This window comes from Propithecus coquereli, unplaced genomic scaffold (assembly GCF_000956105.1).
Source record: "Propithecus coquereli isolate 6110/MARCELLA unplaced genomic scaffold, Pcoq_1.0 Scaffold13, whole genome shotgun sequence".
Lineage (NCBI taxonomy): Eukaryota > Metazoa > Chordata > Mammalia > Primates > Indriidae > Propithecus > Propithecus coquereli.
This window is the reverse complement of record NW_012137191.1, coordinates 2,638,919-2,647,206: the sequence shown is the minus strand read 5'-3', so window position 1 is coordinate 2,647,206 and position 8,288 is coordinate 2,638,919.

The window sequence follows — 8,288 nt, the reverse complement described above, 5'->3', positions numbered from 1 at the left end:
TTTCCAGATGATCCTCTTGAGAGGGGAAAAAAACTTCCACATATTTATGCTTTTTCAAAATCTATTTCCTTCATGTTCCAAATCATGTCAGACGTCTTATTGCTGTGACACACGATGCCCAGTAGAGACAGTTTGGTATGGCTCCCATCACTTCTGATAACACATCACTCAGAGCAATTACACATCAACTTGGAGCATTTTTAAAAAACATGCTCAGAAAAAACCATTTCTGTTTTTCCAACTCAGTCTTTAAGCTGAAGATATTGTCTATATCCTAAACCAAGACTGGCATTTATTCACTCATTTGACACAAAGTTATTGGAGGCTTCCATATTTATTGAGGCACTCAGCTAGGAATTAGGAACATAGCGTGAGTCAAGTGCACACAGTCCTGCCTTCGTGGGTCCCTGGCAGCAGAAATGAATCACGTGAATAAGCATATACTCACAAACTCTGATAACTGCACTGAAGGAGCATCATGAAATGTTCTGAGAGCCCAAAACAGAGTCTAAGACATGACGTGGGCTAGGGATTGAGGAGGAGGCTTCTCCGAGGAAGCTGATAATTTCAGAGGGGCCGAGTACCACCCTGGGGAAGAGGAAGTGGGGAAGAATGTTCCACTTAGAGAAGACTGCATGTGTAGAGCCCCAGGGAGGTAACATGGCACATTTAAAGAACCGAACGCAAGCTAGTGTTGCTGGGGTTCGTAACGGGAAGAAGGTGAAAGATGAGGTTCATTAGGCAGGTAGGGACTGGATCATTCAGGGCCTTCTAGGAAGAGCAATAGGAAGCTATCGAGGGATTGGGAACTGAGGAGTTGTGTTTTCATATTTGTATTTTTAAAGGCTCTCTTATTGTGGTGGAGAGTAGATTTGAGGAGACTGGTTAAAAGGTGTATTAACCATGCGTTTCTGATATTGTAGCATTTGGGGCCTTGCTGACCCTGGAAGGACTGCCCCTGCCAGGTTCAGCCACTTCTAGAGATGGTAAAGGACTTTTCTGCAAGTGTAACTTTCATATGTCAACAAACCAGCCCAAAGCTCACAGCCCCCAGCTACCTCCTTTCTCTGTTACACTCTAGGCCACTATCCCCTTGCCCTCATCACCCCAGAGCTAGGTACCAGAGAGCTAGGGACAGCCCCTGTGCTGCAGAGCCTGCCCGATTTATTCAAACCAGCCAATCCTTACCCTGCCTCACCCGTTCCTTCCCACAGACACCACAATACAGTCTCTCGCCCACGTTTTTCTCCTCATTCCCCCACCTTCCAACCAACTGTGGTGCTTCTCCTTGGGGCTCCCCTGCATGACATGCCATGCCTCCTGCCACTAGGGATCTGTGAGTGTAAACTTCTTCCTTTTTGACAGTCATTTCTGGGTCTGCATGTCTTACTATACCTGATTAACATAAATCCCGGGTATATTTTAAAACACAAGACCACTGTGGTCATTCAGGCGACTTCTGATGATGACTTGGACACGTATGGCCACAGTGAAGTGGAATAAAAGCAGACAGTAAAGAAGAGGCAAGGTGAATTTGATGTGGGGGTGAGGAAGAAGGAGGTGTTTAGGATGATTCCTGGATTTATGCTTTGTTCAATTAAATGGATGATGGTACCATGTACAAAGATAGCAAATGCAGAAAGAGGACCAAGTTTGGGAAAGAAGATGATAAAGAAAATGTGCTTTTGAGACAACCAAATGTAAATGTGCATGGACAGCTGCATTTAAGCTCATGTTCAAAGACAGGAATCCTCACCACCTTTGCCCAACTACTCAAAGATGAGGCCTCCAAGACAGTATAAATATAAAGTATAAATCTACTATTTATAGAGTGTGATTTTTTCCCCCAATGTATCACATTTCTGGATGATGTAAATGACACTTTAAAATGAGAAACATTACTATATTTATATCTTACTGGTCGTGAAGAATTAACTTTCATATGCTGCAGATGCTATTTGATACACATCTGTCTGCCTACCATCCACGTCAAACTAAAATCCATTCTCATAGTGAATGTTCTCCGAACTGGAGGCAAATTGCCTTAAAGTACCCTTCATTCCATAAACCATAAAGGTAGTACTTCCTATAATGTGACAAGAAATCACATTGTCAGGTATTCCTGATTCACCCCCAATAATTGTACTTACTTGAATTTCATTGCAACACAAGTTGTTTTCAGATTGATCTATAAATTTATAGGATGAAGAAGATACAGGAAAAATTCCAGCTTTGCTGTTATTCTTGTAATTGGCTAGTCTTTTCATAGTTTCAGGATAAAAATAGGGAGACCAACAGGGTGACACAGATATTTTCCCCCTCCCTTGCAACTCAAACTACAGAAGCGCTAAAATAATGACTCTGCTACTATTGTTATTACCAAGGAGGTTTGAGGATTGTTTTCTCTCTTTATCTGTGTTTTGAAAAGTCTTAACAAAAGTAACCTGCAGTCTTTGTTACCTAGCTCAATTTTGCCTAAGGTGCTGAGGAAATGAAAGAAGTCTACATAATTTCGGAAAGAGACAAGACTATTTCGTGGTAACTGTCATACTTAGGATTCTGATCCGGGATTGTGTGAGAAGTCCGAACTGCCTCCAAGAAGCAGTTGTGACTTAGGAAATATAGCTGTCTAAATTTGGTAAGATAAGGAAGAACATAACCCAGTGTTTACAGTTGCCTAATGAAATGCAGATGGATGCAACTGGTGGTCATATCCAGGATGCATTATAGACCCCAGTGAAATCTTCCTTGAGGAAGGTGTCTAGTCAGAACCAGCCTGGCACCTAAACCACAAATGGAGAAAGCAGAAAAGAAGAATTCCAAGCCCATTTTAGCTTACTTCCCACTTGCTATGGCAATAAAAGGAACCATCTGTAACATAGTGTCACATTGCTTATTAATAACAATAATAATTAACCTTTTAGAGCTCTTACAATATATTGGACACTGTACTAGGGATCTGACTTAAATTATCTCATTTAATCTTCATTACAACTCAATGGGGTAATTATTGGCATTATCCCCATAAAAGAAAAATGAATATCATATATTCTAAAATATAACGTATGTGTAGGGGGGGAGAGGGTATTTTCCTAAAATTATCCAGCAGAAAAAAGTTGTTTGATACTCAATTCTTCAGAACGTCCTCTAAGTATTACAGGACACTGCTTTAGTTACTACATTTTGAAAATCTGAACAGTTTGAGAAAGATATATTTTCCTCAAATGACCACAATTGGTGCCAATTTTAGATGTTCATGAAAGTAATCTGGTAGAATTGATTTAAAAAAGAGGTAAAGGTAAAGAAATTCAACACAGATTTATTAATTATTTCTGGAAGGCAACTGATAAAACTCGTGACGCAAGTCTTTTTAAATTACTCTAAGAGGTCATAATGAACATGACGAACATAATGAATGTTCACCTATGAATTTAAAAATTCACTTCCCTAAGATTATGCAAATGTATACTTATGGGTGGGATAAAATTTCTAATGACAGCATCAAACACAGATTCAAAAACTTTGGATTTTCACACAATTTAAATGGATGTGAAGATATACTCTGAAAAGCCATGTGTGGCAGCTCAGAAAGTAACTCCCAAAATGGCAAAGACATCAATGTCAAAGTTGCTTGGGAATAGTTTGGATCAAAGTATTTCATAAAATGTAAGACAGAAAAAAACAAGCAATACTTCTAAATTAATGTTATTTCACATATAATAGAATCTAACATAACTAAATGTGTAAACATTACAAATTATATGTTTCTGGTTTCTAATAGATCCAATGGAGTGTCCTAAAGTAGAGAGAGTGAACTAGAAGAAGGTAGGCAAGTTGAATGAGAAGATAGGAACGAACTTTCAGAAGTTCAACGTAAGGATCCAACTGCATTCCATTCAATAAACTCTTATGGAATTCCTCTGATCAACAAGGTACTGGGGTAGGTCTATACAGGAGACATAGATGAATATTCATGGCATTATTACACTCAGTCACCTAGTTAAAAACTTTGGAGATTTAGTAATAAAAATAATAGCAATTGCATACTTGATGCCAGGCACCATTATAAGTGCTTTTTATTTTTTAATATTCTTTAATTGTCAAAACAACCCTATGATGTATGAATGATTATCATTCCCATTTTACAAATGAAGAAATTGAGTTTAAGTAAGTTATAAAAGGCTGCACAGTAAATGGCCATTGCAGGGTTCAAAATCCAGGGAATCTGATGCCTAAGTCCATGTTCTTAACCACTATGCTCCACTGCCTCTCTTTTCTGCGTTTCTCTCCTCTCCCTCCTGCCCACAGCTATCCCGTCCCTATGTTTTATAGAGAAGAGCCACACCTCCACGAGTTCTGGTTAATACATTTGTGAGATGGCAAATAGGAATGGAAATAACTGGAATATTAATTCTTATCTTTTCAAAGAACGAAAATTCCTTTCAATATTTGATGAAAGCTACATATTCTCCATATAGTCACAAATTTTACATATAACTTTAAGAGATTCACAGCCTATCCAGAGATGCCAGGCATAAATTCTTGAACCAGACAAATGTGAATACGATTGATGAATGGTCTCACTTAAGGACTAGACTTTGAACAACTATGGCCACAGAGATTGATAATTCTCCCTGGAGGGGAAGTGATCAGCCTTGTGTAGACTGGTACGGAATGCTAAACAAATCCCTAATGAAGCAGAGCCGGTATAATGTAGGAGGAAGAGAATGAAGGCAGAATCGGTACAATGTAAAAAGAAGAGAATCTGAGCAACACCAAGACCAACATGCCTGTAGTATTCCTGGCTCACACTACAGTTATAAATCTAGATCACTTACGACCAGCTGCCAGTGAAGCAGGATGGCAAAAAAGCACTGATTCCTCCTCTGACTCCAACTCTAGATATGCCAGAAAAGCAAGAGGCTGGTTAATGGATCCCAGGACAGTAAGAAATCTTTAGGGAGACATAGGTGAATCCCAGTTTGGGGAACAAATGACAGCTTAGCATAGGGAAGAGCCAGATAGCGGGGATAAGAGTAGTTTGGCATTTTCTATTTGTGTTTTTTCCTATGGCCCACATTTCCCTAGGCCCGTCCTATGGCCATGGTGAGAGAGGCAAACAGCAGTACCAGTCCAACTCTAGGCAGAGGATGAAGTAAGATTAGGGCAGTATGAGATCCTGGATGGGGTGGAAGGTGGGTGACAACAGGTACAGGTGAGCTAACTGTCCATGAGCATCTTCTCTTCTCTTCTCCCCATCCCACTATAGGTCAGGTCATTATAACAGAGGGAGGTAGTCTTGCGAAAGGAGCACTTGCAGGATTTTACTGAGGGGTTCCCTGGTTATGTGTGTATGCATGTTGTGTGCATGCATGTGTGTGTGGGGGGGGGGACAGGAGGAGATAAATGGATGTGATTGCCATCCCAAAAGCTCTACACACTAATTCATGTCTTTCTATTCATTTAGGTGAATACAAGCTGAGGCCTGTGCTTTCTGCCTGTCCCAAGTATGCATTATCAGTAAAGGTATCTGGTAAACCACAGTGAATGTGAATTTCCAGGAGGAAAAAATACGACATCTGAGAAGCACGAGCACTATAAAAGAAAAAAATAAGCAATTTATGTAAGTATAATTAATTAATCACATAGAACAAGAATTTAAAATATGTAAAATATAATTCTCAAAGGGATGGGGAGACAATTAGAAACATGAAACAGAAAAGGCAATTTGAAGAAAAACCAATTGGAGATAATGAATATAAAAAATGTCATTATTGAAATAAAGAACTCAATAAATTGAATAGCAGAACAGATAGAACCAAAGAAAAAACTGGTGAACTGAAAAATTAGGTTGAAGGACTGTATGGAAAAATATCAGAAAGGATTAAAGAGAGAAAACATAAGAGAAAAATTTCAAAGATTGGGAGGGAAGCAGTAAAAATGTCAAGTTCTATAAAACAGAATTCCCAGAAGGAAATAAAAGTAGATTGGGGTGGAGGGAGCAGAACAGGAAATATTAGAAGAAATAATGACCAAGTATAAAAGAAAGATATAAGATGCCAAATTTAAAGGACTCACAGAGACTAGAACTCACGTAAAACACAAGAAAAAACTATAACTAAATTCATTATAGTGAAATTTGAGAACATTAAAAACAAAGAGAAAACTCTTAAGGCCTCCCAGCGAGAAAAGCAAATCTCTTACGTAGGAATGAGAATCAGATTAATATCAGACTTCTCAAAAGTAACACTCAATGCGAGAGGATAATGGAATAATGTTTTTAGAGTTTTGATGGAAAACAGCATGTATTGAAGCTAAAATTTTATATCTAGCTAAACTTTTGTTTGCATATGAGCCTACAATAAAGGCATTCTCAAACATAATCTAAAGGTTTGTGGGTAGGGGGCCAAAAATGTTAGCACATGAAGATCCACTTTAAAAGTACCCTAACGGGAAATATTTTAATGAGAAGATAAATAAATCCAGGAGAAAGCATCAAAATATAGGAAGAAATTGATAACTATCTCAGTTTGTTTTCTATTACTATAACAGAATACCACAAGCTGAATAATTTAGAAAGCAAGAAGTTTGTCTCAAAGATCTAGAGGCTGGGATGTCCAAGAGTATGGTGCCAGCACTTAACAAAGGCCTTTGTGCTACACCATAACATGGCAGAAAGAATCATATGGTGAGAAGGCAAGAGCGAGACAGCCAGAGAGAGCTTTGTTTTATAACAAAGCCACTCCCAAGAAAACAAACCTACTCCTGTGTTAGCAACATTAATCCATTTATGAGGGCAGAGCTGACTTTCACCCATTCATGAAGGCAAAGGGAATAAGTTTTCAACACATGCATTTCCGGGGGATGTGTTCAAACCGTAGTATTCCACCCCTGACCCCCAAATTCATGTTCTGACATGCAAAATACATTCATTCTATGCCAATATCCTCAGAGTCTTATCTCATTCCAGCACCACCTTAAAAATCTAAAGTCCAGTGTCTCACCTAAATCAGATATGGGTGAGACTCAAAGCACAATTCATCCCATGGTAAATTCCCTCCAGCTATGAGCCTGAGAAATCAAAACAAGTTACCTACTACCAAAATACAATGGTAGGATAGGCATAGGATAGATATTCCCATTTCAAGTGTTCCTCAAAGTGGCAAAACAATATGATACTGTAGTAACCAAAACAACAGACACATAGACCAATGGAATAAAGAACCCAGAAATAAATCCACACGTATATAGTGAACTCATTTTCAACACAAATGCCAAGAACATACATTGGAGAAAGGACAGTGTCTTCAATAAATGATGCTGGGAATACTGGACATCCATATGCAGAAGAATGAAACTAGATCCCTAATTCTCACTATATGCAAAAATCAAATCATAATGGATTAAAGACTTAAATCTAAGACCTGAAACTATAAAACTACTGAAAGAAAATCTTCAGTAAATGCCCTAGGACTTTGATCTGGGTAATGATTTCTTGAGTAATACCCTCAAAGCACAGGATACCAAAGCAAAATTGGACCAATGGGATGACATCAAGCCAAAAAGCTTCTGCACAGCAAAGGAAACAATCAAGAAAGTGAATAGACAATCCACAGAATGGGAGAAAATATTTGCAAACTACCCATCTGACAAGAGATTAATAAATAGAATATATAAGAAGCTCACATAACTCAATAGAAAAAAATCAAATAATCCAATTCAAAAATAGGCAAAAGATCTGAATAGAAATTTTTCTCAAAAGAAGACATACAAATGGCCAACAGGTCTATGAAAAAATACTCATCATTAATTATCAGAGAAATGGAAATCAAAACTACAGTGAGATAATATCTCACCCAGTGCAAATTGCTTTTATCAAAAAGACAGGCAATAATGAATGTTGGTGAAGATGTGGAGAAAGTGGCACCCTCATACACTGTTGATGGGAATGTAAATTAGTGAAACCACATGAAGAACAGTATGGGGATTTCTCAAAAAACTTAAAACAACACTATCATATGACCCAACAACTCCATTGCTGGGTATATGTCTAAAGGAGAGGAATTCAGTATATCAAAATGATGTTAATATCTGTACTCCCATGTTTATTGCAGCACTATTCACAATAGCCCAAATTTGAAATCAACCTCAGTGTCATCAATGGATGGATGGAGAAATTGTGGTACATATATACGATGAAATATTACATAGCCATAAAAAAGAATGAAATCCTGAAATTTGCAACAACATGGATGGAACTGGAAAACATTATGTTAAATGAAATAAGC